The sequence below is a fragment of the Scyliorhinus torazame genome, chromosome 7, assembly GCF_047496885.1.
Source record: "Scyliorhinus torazame isolate Kashiwa2021f chromosome 7, sScyTor2.1, whole genome shotgun sequence".
In the NCBI taxonomy this organism is placed as follows: Eukaryota; Metazoa; Chordata; class Chondrichthyes; order Carcharhiniformes; family Scyliorhinidae; genus Scyliorhinus; species Scyliorhinus torazame.
In genome coordinates, this window is record NC_092713.1 from 253,608,726 (window position 1) to 253,622,815 (window position 14,090).

General features: G+C 45.2%; 1 protein-coding gene across 5 annotated transcripts in view; it reads right to left on the bottom strand.

Annotated features, from left to right (window-relative positions):
• The window catches only part of LOC140426958 (CCR4-NOT transcription complex subunit 6), a 164,570-nt gene that overhangs the window by 138,954 nt on the left and 11,526 nt on the right, over nt 1–14,090 (bottom strand). Inside the window, exon 1 of one of the 5 annotated variants that reach the window (XM_072512271.1) lies at nt 5,654–5,851. The exons of the other annotated variants lie outside the window; for them this stretch is intronic. The gene's annotated coding sequence lies outside the window, so the exon portion shown is untranslated. Of the gene's footprint in view, nt 1–5,653; nt 5,852–14,090 lie in introns of those variants that run through there. 5 annotated transcript variants of the gene reach the window in all.

Sequence of the window (14,090 nt, forward strand, 5' to 3'; positions counted from 1 at the left end):
TCAATTATGGCAGGAAAGTGAATTCCAGTGCACTGCAAATGGACTTAAGCCTAAAAAGATTTCTTACTATAGATTTAACTTGAACTGTATTTACCATTTACTTGTATAGTGGTCCCTTTACAATTGGTTCCATCCAGCCAATTACTTAAAAGTCATATAGCTGCTCAAACACTTTTACATGCTCAACACAAAATAGCCCTCATTAAGATTTCCAAGGAGGTTTCCTGAGCAATGCAACTTGAATTATAATTTAATTTTGCTATCAACGACAATGACTATTCCTTTTGCATCTCATTCTCCATCATTTTTGCAACTGCTCTTTTAATACCTGCTCCACAAAATTGAAATGTAGACCTTTTGAGCAATTTCCCTTCCCCCTGCCAAAATTAGAATTTGTGTCCCATAATGCACACATTTGCTGGAGTCAAATCAGCCTACATTTACCTAGTTTCTTCGAATTATATAAGTGAACTATTAATTTACATTGGGCAGCTCATACAGCTTCAATCATGTGCATACTGATCTTAGAGCTGCTTGTCACATGACACTTCAGTATTTGTTTGTATTTTGTTCTATTTCAATTTATTTAGGATTCATTCAGTAAGCAACATATTCTGGTAAATGTTGAATGCAATGAATATTATCTTCAATTATCACAGTGATTTACGAACATTTATCTACCAGTATGAGAGGTGGCACAACTAAGTTGCAAATGATCAAATGCAACAACGGGCAGCAAAGTGATGTGCACCACATTCAACATTTACAGCAGTAGTACAGGTATTTTAAATGTCATTTCTAATGCAGTTCTGTTGCAATGGCAAGTTCCTTAATGCATCTAAGGGAACTGAGAAAGTGAAGGCTAGAGAGGATACTGAAATTATATAGAGGATACTGAAATTATATGGAGGATGCTGCAATTCTATAGAGGATACTAATAAGATACTGGACCAGACCCCAACAGTGGCTAGAATATTGGACTGAAACCTCAATGTTTTACTTTAAATTTTTAAGACTGCAAGGAAAGAATAGCTCGCTCCAGGAGTGATTTCATGAAAAATAGGGATATGGTATATTAAAACAAACTTTTTTACGAAAGTATCTAACATCACACAAGAAAATAGCTTACAATTACCTCCGAAATAATGCTAACCAATACAGTGACGTGATCTCAGGTCAAACATCCACTTTTAAATACAGTTAGCATACTTGCTTAAGAAATGTTCTTTGAGACTGTTTTAAGAGATAGACCTGTCAGAACAATGCAGGATCTCCAGGTGACGCCTTCAGAAACTGTCTTAATGGTTTTTGACTTCAGGAACCAACTGAACAATTTCTGCTAAAATGCCTGGTACCCTAGCTCTTCCCATTAGTTACGTCATCCTACCAAGCTGCAACAAATGTCATTAATTAAATACTCCATAAGGAACCCTTTTAATCCAAACAAACAAACATCAACCCAAGCTTTAACGATGTTTTAATTGCACCTCTGGCTCCAAAAGGTCTAGCTGCCTTGTCAACCAGGATTTTTAAAAACACTAATGCAGCAGGCATACTTACTAACCCAGGCTTCTAACCCTTCTTACTGCACCAAATACATCTAATACAATATATCTGAAATTCCTACATTCATCACAATATTGTAAAGGATACTGAAATTATGAGGTCAGCCTAACTAACTGTTCATGCATGCATCTTATTAAAACAAAAACATACTTGGTCAATATGGAGTAATGTAATTTCATGTAAATTCCGTATAGATTTTATTCGCAATCCTTGCATGTTTCCTGGTATACAGCAATTCTTTGGTTGATAAAGCTGCATTATACATTGGTTAAGTAAGTGGACTATTAATTCAGAGAATACAAACTTAAACCTCACTACAGCAGCTTGAGAAATTTAATGAGATTTTCTAAAATTATGGAAAAAAATAAACAGCCAATACTAGTAAAATGACCATGAAGTTATACTGGAGTGTCCTAAAAATCGAACTTCTCCCCTAAATGCATTTAACTGCAAGCTATTCAACCTATTAAACTGTTGCAAAGTAGTTTAAGACTACAACCTCTTCAGGTCAACTATTTCCAGCCTTTCCAGTGATGCCTAATCTGAAGAATTAACCTTTTTAAAGATTCCAACTTCAAAGTCTTTCAATAGTCCTGGCTTTATCATAACCAACTATTTTTAAAAGTAGTAACAGGATACAGAAAATGTAGTTTCTTCACCCTTAATGAATACAACATATTCATGTGCACAAAATTATTCACAAGCACTCCAGTCTTCCAATTGTAAAAATAAATGGCATCATCTTTTCACTGCATGGATGCTGAACTACTTTTACGTCTTTGACTTTCACCCATAGACAGATGTTTATGAATAGCATACTTCAAACTAGAGAAAATGCAAAAATGTTCAAAATTCACAAGACTATGATAAGTTACCCTAATACTTCAGCCTTTCAGATTCTCAGTACCACCTTCAGCGGAAACGTACAACAGTTGAGATCATCACATTTTTCATAGCCACTAGTTTGATCAAAAAGTTCAATTTTTGCAAGTGGGGAAGCACGAAAGGATAAACAAACAAAAAATAGGTGGTTTGCCCCTTCGACTTGCAAGTAATTTTGTGCCCAAAAAAGTTATCCAATTACTAATACAATGCAAGTAAAAAATGGGATTACTAAAGAAAATGATAAAAATTTTAATGAACTAACTTTTAACTGAAACTTTGTGATAATTTTACAGAGATCACAGTTCTGCTGTTACACACTACACCTAATCTGACCAGAACTGGTAAAAATGACCTGCTTCCCCAAAATAATTAATAATTGGAGATAACAGGAAGGACACAGTACTATAAAAGACAACCATTTTTGGCAATTGCTTTAAATTATTTTCTTCTACTATTCTTTTGGGCAAAGAAATGTTATTCTGTGTTAGCTCTACAAATATTTAAGTTATTCAGACAAGAATATTTCTTCAGCCCCGCCCCCCCCCTCGCACCAAAAAATAACTGCATGAAGGAGTAAAATTAGCAATTGAGAAATGGAAGTTATAGAATATGCGGCATGACTGCTGTCTCACAGCGCCAGGGACCTAGGTTTGATTCCGACCTTGGGTGACTGTGGAGTTTACACATTCTCCCTGTCTGCATGGGTTTCCTCTGGATGCTCAGATTTCCTCCTACAGTCCAAAGATGTGCAGGTGAGATGGATTGGTCATGCTAAATTGCCCCTCAGTGTCCAAAAATGCGTAGGTTAGGTTGCAGGGATAGGGTGGTGCAGAGGGCCTAGGCAGGATGCTCTTGCAGAGGTCATTGCAGACTCTACAGGCTGAATGGCCTTCTTCAGCATTCTTGGGACTCTATGTTCTATACAGTAAAGTTTGCAGGAATCATTTGAAATAGATCTCTGGCATAATTCAAAATGGTCAGTACAATACATGTATGTTACTTAATCACAAGGCACACACATACACTGGAGAAATGTGTAAACATGAAATGTGATCACTTTCACTTTGCCCTAATTTCCCTCCTCAAAGTCAATTTTCCCCCAAGTACAATCAAATAGCATTTCTAATTAACCTTTAACTTGATAAAACGTGCCGACGATTGTAATCAGACAAAAATTTACGCTGAGCCAGGCAGCACGGGGGGCGCAGTGGTTGGGACTGCTATCTCGCGGCGCCGGGGACCAGGGTCAATCCTGGCCCCGGGTCACTATCCGTGTGAAGTTTGCACATTCTCCCAATGTCTGCATGGGTCTCACCCCCACAACCCAAAAAAATGTGCAAGATAGGTGAATTGGCCACGCTAAATTGCCACTTAATTGGGAAAAAGAATTGGATACTCTAAATTTGAGAAAAATAAACTACGCTAAGCCAAAGGCAGTAAAATTTGGGTGACTGAAAGCTTTGTCAAAGAGGTAGAAAGGAGCATCATTAGGATGGGAATTCCAAAGTATAGGGCCAGAGTTGGTGGTATGTTGAGTTCTCAGGATTGAAGGTCTACAGAAGGTTATTTTTTTTTAAAAATGTTTGTCATTTTTATAAATGACCTGGAGGAGGGCCTAGAAGGATGGGTGAGTAAATTTGCAGATGACACCAAAGTCGGTGGAGTTGTGGACAGTGCAGAAGGATGTTACAAGTTACAGAGGGACATAGATACAAGCTGCAGCGCAGGGCTGAGAGGTGGCAAATGGAGTTTAACGCAGAAAAGTGTGAGGTGATTCATTTTGGAAAGAATAACAGGAAGACAGAGTACTGGGCTAATGGTAAGATTCTTGGCAGTGTGGATGAGCAGAGAGATCTCGGAGTCCATATACATAGATCCCTGAAAGTTGCCACCCAGGTTGAGAGGGTTGGTAAGAAGGCGTACGGTGTGTTAGCTTTTATAGGTAGAGGGATTGAGTTTCGGAGCCATGAGGTCATGTTGCAGCTGTACAAAACTCTGGTGCGGCCGCATTTGGAGTATTGCGTGCAATTCTGGTCGCCACATTATAGGAAGGATGTGGAAGCATTGGAAAGGGTGCAGAGGAGATTTACCAGAATGTTGCCTGGTATGGAGGGAAGATCTTATGAGGAAAGGCTGAGGGACTTGAGGCTGTTTTCGTTAGAGAGAAGGTTAAGAGAGGACTTAATTGAGGCATACAGGATGATCTGAGGATTGGATAGGGTGGACAGGGAGAGCCTTTTTCCTCGGATGGTGATGTCTAGCACGAGGGGACATAGCTTTAAATTGAGGGGAGATAGATATAAGACAGATGTCAGAGGTAGGTTCTTTACTCAGAGTAGTAAGGACGTGGAATGCCCTGCCTGCAACAGTAGTGGACTCGCCAACACTAAGGGCATTCAAATGGTCATTGGATAGACATATGGACGATAAGGGAATAGTGTAGATGGGCTTTAGAGTGGTTTCACAGGTCGGCGCAACATCGAGGGCCGAAGGGCCTGTACTGCGCCGTAATGTTCTATGTTACAGATTATTGGGAGAGGTGAGGCCAGGATGGGATTTGGTTTTGAGAATGGGAATTTTAAAATTGAGATGTTGGTGGACAATCAGCCAACATAGGCAGCACAGTAGTTAGCACTGCTGCCTCACAGTGCGAGTGACCCAATTTCGATTTCCATCTTGGGTGACTGTGTGGTTTGTAGGTTCTCCCAGTGTCTGTGTGGGTTTCCTCTGGGTGCTCTGGTTTCCTCCCACTGTCCAAAGATGTGCAGGCTAGATGGATTGGCCATGATCAATGCGCAGGGTTACAGGGATGGGGGCGGGAGAGTGGGCCGAAGTGGACTGCTCTTTCAGAGGGTTGGTGCAGACTCGATGGGCCGAATGGCATCCTTCTCCACTGGCAAGGGTTTTAAGATTGATTCTATGATAGGTCTACAGATACCAGGGAACTGCTCACTTTCATACTTCGAATACTCATACTCTTAAGCCTGTAACATCTCTTGAAATATGAAAAGATCGTCACTGGCAAACCATGATATCTGAATCTAAAGGCCTTAGAGAATACTCTGAATTAAATAATCCAACAGATGAAAGAAACTTAAGATAACGAATAACACTAATCAAGTGGCAGACATTATAGAACTCAACACAAATAAATTTAACCCCATATAATTTACCGATAGTCATATGAGAACATCTTACGCACCTGACTTTCAAGAGAGCACTGATGTGTCAGGCTGTTCAGACGAGTGGCAAGGGTGATTCCAGAGTTTGCATATCAGTAATGATGGGCAAAGCCCAATCTCATTAATTAACAGTCTTCACACATTACATTTACCAACATTAAATGAATCAGCTGAAGGATAGTAGATGAACTTCAATTTGTCTAGACACTTCATTCACACTCTTGCTCTCCTTTGTTTGTTGGGGTGAGGGTGAAAGGGAAGAAAGTAAAAGAGAATATCAATTCTGAGCAAATGAGTTAAAGGAAGTACAGTACTGGAAAATTCAAGCCATTTAAGATCTGCACTGTGTGTTACAACCTACAATGAAGTATCCTGTATAGATTTTGGGATCAAAATTGGAGGTGCTGCAGTTTCAGTTTTCTCGCACAAGATTTTTACTTCTGAAGAAGTCAGAACATTTCTCTCGCTACAGGTGCTGCAACAGTTACTGAGTTTGTCCAGCATTTTTTTTTCAGTATGTCACTTTTTACTTTTCCACAGTTCCTGGCGGGGTTTTTATTGGAGAAACCCAGTTCAACAGCATCACGTTAAATAATTTAGAAATATCTATGTTCTAATGTACACATTCGCACTACTACTAAGAACAAGCCCAGACTTCTTAATTTGAATTAGGTTTACCAGAGTGATTCCACGGATGGCAGGACTGTCACATGAGGAGAGACTGACAAAGTTGGGATTGTTCTCGCTGGAGTTCAGAAGAATGAGGGGGGATCTCATACTTATAATTTTAACGGGACTAGACAGGATAGATGCAACCAATGATGGGTGTGTCCAGAACCAGGGGTCACAGTCTGAGGATTCAGAGTAAACCATTTCGGACAGAGATAAGGAGACATTTCTTCACACAAAGAGTGATGAGCCTGTGGAATTCATGACCACAGGAATTAGTTGATGCTAAAACTTTGAATATATTCAAGAAGCTGCTATATATACCACTTGGAGAGAATGGGATCAAAGGCTATGGTGAGAAAGCAGGATTAGGCTATTGAGTTGGATGATCAGTCAAGATCGTGATGAATGGCGGTGCAGGCTCAAAGGGCCAAAGGCCTCCTCCTGCTCCTATCTTCTATGTATCTATGAAATGGATATAGAGGAGATTCATTTTTAAAATTCATTTGTGGGATGTGGGCATTGTTGGCTAGGCCAGGGTTTAATGCCCATAATTGCCCTCAAAGGTGGCATAAGTTGTCTTCTTGAACCTGCAATGACTGAGGTGCTAATACACCCTCAATGCTGTTAGGGAAGGTGTTCCAGGATTTTGACCCAGCGACAGTGAAGTAACAGATATATTTCCAAGTCTGGATGCTGAGTGATTTGGAACAAAACTTCCAGGTGTGGATGTTCTATGTCTGCTGCCCCTGTCCTTCTAGATGGTAACAGCTGTGGGTTGCAAGGTGCTACCATGGAGCCTTGGTGAGTTCCAGTAGTGCATCTTGTCGATGGTGCACACTATAGGGGTAGAGGCAGGGAATGTTTGTGGAAAAGCTGCCTATCAAGGGGGTTGCTTTGAGCTGGATAATGTCAAGCTTCTTGAGTGTTGTTGGAGCTGCAATCATCCAGGCAACTGGAGTATTCAAACACACTCCTGACTTGGCCTGGTTGGTGGCGGTCAGGCTTTGGGGAGTCAGCTGGTGAGTTACTTGCTGCAGGATTCCTAGCCTCGTATCTACACTTGTAGCCACAGTATTTATATGGTAGCCCAGTTCAGTGGTAACCCCCCCCCCCTCCCAGGATATTGATAGTGGGGGATTCAGCATTGGTAATGCCATTGAAAGTCAAGGGGTGATAAGATTCTCTCTTGTTGGATATAGTCATTACCTAGCACTTTACTTGCTACTTGTCAGCCAAGGCGTAGATATTATCCAGGTTTGGCTACATTTGAGCATGGACTGTTCCAGTATATGAGAAGTCACGAATGGATCTGAAAAAGTCCCCACTTCTGACCTTATGGTGGAAAGTAGGTAATTGAAAAAGCAGCTGAAGATGGTTGTGCCCACAACACTACGCTGAGGAACTCCTGCAGTGATGTATTGGAACCGAGATGATTGACCACCAACCCGCACAACGATTTCCCTTTGTGTCTGATATGACTCCAACCAGCAGAGGGCTTCCCGCTGATTTTGCTCGGGCTCCTTGATACCACACTCAGTCAAATGCTGCCTTGATGTCAAGAGCAGTTACTCTCACCTCACCTCAAAAATTCAGCTCTTTTAGCCATGCTTGAACGAAGGCTGTAATAAGGTGAGGAGGAACAGAGTGACCTTGGCGGGGCCCAAACTGAGTGCCAGTGAACGGGTTATTGCAAAGCAAATGCTGCTGGATAGCGCTGTTGATGACCCATACAAGGAAGTGCTAGGTGTGTTAAAAAGCATTACGGTAGACAAATCCCCAGGGCCAGGTGGCATCTATCCCAGATTACTGGAGGGAGTCAAGAGATGAAATGCTGGGCCTCAGACAGAAATCTTTGTGACCTTATTGGCCACAGGTGAGATCCCAGAAGATTGGAGGATAGCCAATGTTGTACCGTTATTTAAAAAGTGTTGCAAGGATAATCCGGGTAATTATAGGCCACTGAGCTTGATGTCAGTGATAGTGAAATTGTTGGAAAAGATTCTCAAAGATAGGATCTATGCACATTTGGAAATTAATGGTCTTATTAGCGACAGACAGCATAGTTTTGTACGAGGGAGGTCATGTTTCACTAATTTAATTGAATTTTTTGAATTGACAAAAATGATTGACGAGTGAAGGGCTGTGGATGTTGTCTACATGGACTTTAGTAAAGCATTTGATAAGGTCCCTCATGGCAGGCTGGTGCAAAAGATTAGATCACATGGGGTCAGGGGTGAACTAGCTGGATGGATCCAGAACTGGCTTAGCCATAGAAGACAGAGGGTAGCAGTGGAAGGATGTTTTACCGAATTGAGGTCTGTAACTAATGGTGCTCCGCAGAGATCAGTACCGAGACCTCTGCTCTTTGTAATATATTTATAAATGACTTGGAAGAAAATGTAGCGGGTCTAATTAGCAAGTCTGCGGATGATATGAAGATTGCAGGAGTTCCGGATAGTGATGAAGATCGTAAGAGAATACAACAGGATTTGGATAGGCTACAAAATTGGGCTGAGTAATGGCAGATGGAATTTAACCCGGACAAATGCGAGGTGATGCATTTTGGTTGATCCAATTCAGGTGGGAGCTACAAAATAAATGGCAGAACCATGAGGAGCACAGAGACACAGAGATCTGGGCGTGCAGGTCCACAGATCCTTAAAAGTGGCAGCACAGGTGGAAATGCTGGTAAAGAAAGCATCCGGCCCTAAAAAAGGGGATGACTGATCGGCGGGGGGAGCAATGAGACCCCCAACTAGGCGGATCACCTGGAATGTTCGAGGGTTAAATGGGACGGTCAAAAGCGCACGTGTATTCGCGCATCTTAGGGGATTGAAGGCGGACGTGGTGATGTTGCAGGAGATGCACCATAAGGTAACGGACCAGGTTAGACTGAGGAAAGGCTGGGTCAGCCAGGTGTTTCACGCGGGACTAGATTCAAAGACTAGAGGGGCCGCGATCCTGTTCAATAAGCGGGTGGTATTTGAGGCGGGTAGAACAGTCTCCGACGTGGGAGGTCGGTATATTATGGTCAGTGGGAAACTGGAGGGGGTGCAGGTGGTATTAGTTAATGTATATGCGCCAAATTGGGATGATGTGGAGTTATTAAAGAGGATGCTGGGGAAGATACCGGACCTGGACTGGCTGGGGTAGTGGACACGGGGTATTCGGCGATCACAATCTCAGACCATGCACCGCACTGGGTTGACCTGCAGGTTAGTAAAGACTGTAATCAGCGCCCGCACTGGAGGTTAGATGTGGGACTTTTGGCGGATGAAGGGGTGTGCAAACGGCTGAGAAAATGCATTCAGAACTACCTGCAGGTCAATGACACGGGGGAAACTTCGGCAGCGGTGGTTTGGGAAGCACCGATGACAGTGGTAAGGGGGAGCTGATCTCGATCCGGGTTCATAGGGAGAAGGTTGACAGAGCAGAGACAGACAGACTAGTAAAAGAGATATTACGGATCGATAGGAGGTATGCGGAGATCCCAGAAGCAGGCCTTCTGTGGGAACGGCGGAGGCTGCAGGCAGAGTTTAGCTTGCTGACCACAGGGAGGGTGGTGGAGCAGCTGAGAAAGGCGAGGGGGGCGATTTATGAACATGGGGAGAAGGCCAGCAGAATGCTTGCACAGCAGCTCAGGAAGTGAGAGGCAGCTAGGGAGATGGGAAAGTAAAGGACGGTGAGGGTAACCTGGTTGGTGATTCGGTAGGGGTGAATAAGGCGTTTATAGAGATTTTTACAGCAGGCTGGACAGGTTGGAACCCCCTCCAGGGCCGGCGGGGATGAGGCGCTTCTTGGAGGGGCTGAATTTCCCAACGGTGGACGGAGAGTGGGTTGAAGGGCTGGGGGCCCCAATTGGGCTGGAAGAGATAGTGGAGGGCTTGAAGGCCATGCAGGCGGGTAAGGCCCCAGATCCGGACGGGTACCCAGTGGAGTTCTATAAAAGGTTCTCAGGGATACTGGGGCCAGTGTTGTTGAGGATGTTCAATGAGGCCAGGGAAAGAGGGGTACTGCCCTCGACAATGTCACAGGCAATGATTTTGCTGATTCTTAAGCGGGACAAGAACCGGAGCTGTGTGGGTCCTACAGGCCGATCTCCCTGCTGAATGTGGATGCCAAGTTGCTGGCCAAAATCTTGTCCTCCAGAATTCAGGACTGTGTTCCGGACCTTATTGGGGAGGACCAGACGGGGTTTGTTAAGAGTAGGCAGTTAGTAGCCAATGTAAGAAGGCTGTTAAATGTGATCACGATGCCCCCGGAAGGTAGAGGTAGTGATCGCAATAGATGGAGAAAAGGCTTTTGATCGGGTAGAATGGGACTATCTGTGGGCGGTACTGGGACGGTTCGGATTTGGGCGGGGCTTGATTGACTGGGTCAGGTTACTGTATCAGGCTCCGGTGGCAATTGTGCAGATGAACAGGACAACTTTGGACTACTTTAGACTGCACCAGGGGATGGGACAGGGATGCCCCCTCTCCCCATTGTTTGCGCTGGCTATAGAGCTGTTGACAATCGCTCAGAGCTTCAAGGGGCTGGTCCAGGGGGGGTGGAGCACAGGGTTTTGCTCTATGCGGATGATCTGCTTCTGTACATTTCGGACCCAATATAGGGGATGGAGGAAATCATGAAGATTTTAGGGGAATTCGGCCGGTTTTCGGGGTATGAGCGAAACATGGATATAAGAGTAAGATGCTTGTGGTTCAGGCGAGGGGACAGGAGGGGCAACTGGGGGAACTGCCGTTTAGGTCAGTAGGGGGTAGTTTTAGGTACCTGAGCATCCAAGTGGCACGGGAATGGGACCAGCTGCATAAATTGAATCTGGCCCGGCTAGTGGACCAAATGAAGGACGATTTCTGGAGATGGGATGCGCTCCCGTTGTAGCTGGCCAGGAGGGTACAAACGGCGAAAGTGACGGTCCTCCCGAGGTTCCTATGCGTATTTCAAAGTCCCCCCATTTTTATTCCGCGGTCCTTTTTTAAACGGGTCAACAGGGTGATCATGGGCTTCGTCTGGGCGGGCAAGACCCCGCGGGTAAGGAAGGTAATGCTCGAGTGGAGCCGGGGAGAGGGCGGGCTGGCGGTGCCAAATTTTAGTAATTATAACTGGGTGGCTAACATAGCCATGATCAGGAAGTGGGTGGTGGGGGAGGGGTCGGCGTTGGCGCATATGGAGGCAGCTTCTTGTAAGGGCACCAGTCTGGGGGCATTGGTAACTGCACCTCTGCCGCTCCCGCCGGCGCGGTACTCCACCAGCCGTGGTGGTGGCGGCCCTGAAAGTCTGGGTCCAGTGGAGGCGGCATGTGGGAGCAGTGGGAGCATCGGTCTGGGCCCCAATTTGTGATAACCACCGGTTTGCCCCAGGGAGTATGGATGGGCGGTTCCGGGTATGGCGGAGAGCGGGGATTGAGAGGATGGGGGATGTGTTCATAGAGGGGAGCTTTCCGAGTATGAGGGGGCTGGAGGAGAAGCCTGGGCTGGCGAGGGGAAACAAATTCAGATACTTGCAGGTGCGGGACTTCCTTCCTAAACAGGTGGCAACCTTCCCGATCCTACCGCTGAGGGGGATTCAGGACAGGGTAATTTCCAGAGGGTGGATAGGGGAGAGGAGCGGTTCCGACATCTATTAGGAGCTTATGGGGTCAGAGGAGATGCAGCCCAAGGAGCTGAGGCGCAAGTGGGAGGAAGAGCTGAAAGGTGAGATAGAGGATGGTTTATGGGCAGACGCGTTGAGTAGAGTCAACGTGTCAGCAACATGTGCCAGGTTCAGCCTGATAAGGTTATGCACCGGATTCACATGACAGTGGCCCGGATGAGCAGTTTCTTTGGGGTGGAGGACAGGTGCACAAAATGCGCGGGAGGACCAGCAAACCATGTCCATATGTTTTGGACATGTGCAAAGCTTTGGGGATTTTTGCAGGGGCTTGCGGACATCATGTCCAAGGTTTTAAAAACATGGGTGGCACTGGATCCAGAGATGGCGGTTTTCGGGAATCCAGGAGAAAGAGGCAGATGTTCTGGCCTTTGCTACCCTGGTAGCCCGGAAACGGATACTTTTGGCATGGAGGGACCCAAAGCCCCCGAAGTCGGAGAATTGGCTAACGGACATGGCTAGCTTTCTCTGTATGGAGAAAATTGTTCGCCTGGAGAGGTTCACTGTTAGGGTTCACCCGGAGGTGGCAACCGTTCGTCGACTTCCTTGCGGAAAATTAATCGTCAGCCGGGGGGGGGGGGGGGGGGGGGGTAGTAGTTTAGGTTAGAGTAGGGGGGTAATAAGGGTGGCAGCTGTACGAAAGGTAAAACAGTTTTTGCACTCTTTTTATGGTTTCATGTATCTTGTCTATTTTGTTGTTGTTTCTATACCAAAAATACCTCAATAAAATGTTTATTAAAACAAAAGAAAGCTTATGGCATGCTCGCCTTTTTAGGACAGGGATAGAGTGTAAAAGCTCGAAAATTATGTTACAGTTATATAGAACGTTGGTTAGGCCACATTTGAATCTTGTGTCCAATTCTGGTCACCACACTACCAGAAGGACATGGAGGCTTTGGAGAGAGTTCAGAAAAGGTTTTCAAGGATGTTGCCTGGTATGGAGAGTATTAGCTAAGAGGAGAGATTGAATAAACTGGGATTGTTCTCGCTAGAGAGAAGGAGGCTGAGGGGGCGACCTGATAGAAGTTTATAAAATGATGAGGGGTATAGATTGGGTGAACAGTTGGAGGCTTTCTCCCAGGGCAGAAATGGCAATTACAAGGGGGCACAAGTTCAAGGTGAGGGGGGAAAAGATTCAGTGGAGATGTGCGGGGGGAAGTAAATAAACCCGACCACCGAACCACACTGACGACCCCGATTTTGTCCCCACACAACTAGACACCAATTATTGGCACCGTGACAACTCATACCGACTCGTCCGCACCGATGAGAGCAACCCCAACTCACACCATGCAGCCCTTTCAGCCCAAATCCACTCCAGAGTTTGGCACCCGGACGAAGAGGACGACCTTGAGTCTGACTCCCAAACCGACAACCCCTTTGCGACCCTGTTCGCAACTGAGAACGGAGGTGTCCAGATGATGTTTCAGAGGAACCGCTTGGGAGAAGTGTTGTCCTTTGTGATGGAACCTGCAGAATGTTTTATGTTGTTTGTAAGTCTGTTAAATGTTGTATGTCCGACAGGAGAATTTTTCTCACTGCCACACGCCTATTCGGCCGAAACCTCTGAGGACTTGCCCACAGAGACTCACCGTTGCCAGACACTTGTTCAGAGGAACTAGCTTGTTGGCAGACACTTGCTCGGGTACCAGACGCCCGCTCGTAACTGCCCTTCTGGTTCGAAGGTAGAACCACTACGGCAGCCCCACCACGATGACTACATTTTTGCCCTTTTTGTCGGTTGCTCAGGCAGTGGAGAAACAGCTTGAGACCCGCCCTGCCTGTGAACCCCCCGCTGGTCAACTATGCTTGGGTAGGAGAAATACCGCATTGGTAGCTGTCCTACCCGGGGACTCCATCCAACTCTTACCCATCGTGGCCCATACGCACCTCATTTTGGCATTTTCATTTCAAAAAGTTGTGTTTGTTTAGGTAACCTTTAGGTTGCCGGCCATCTGCTATTTACATCCTGGAACATTTGGATGCTAAATCAGCACTGGTTTATTATTGGGAAGTGTGCAGTGTCCTAAAAATTGCTTTTTTGAGAAAAAAAATGAGGGAGTCACACATAGTGACCAATTATAAAGGGAATAATTGGCACCAAAGGACAGACACACTAGCATACCAGATATT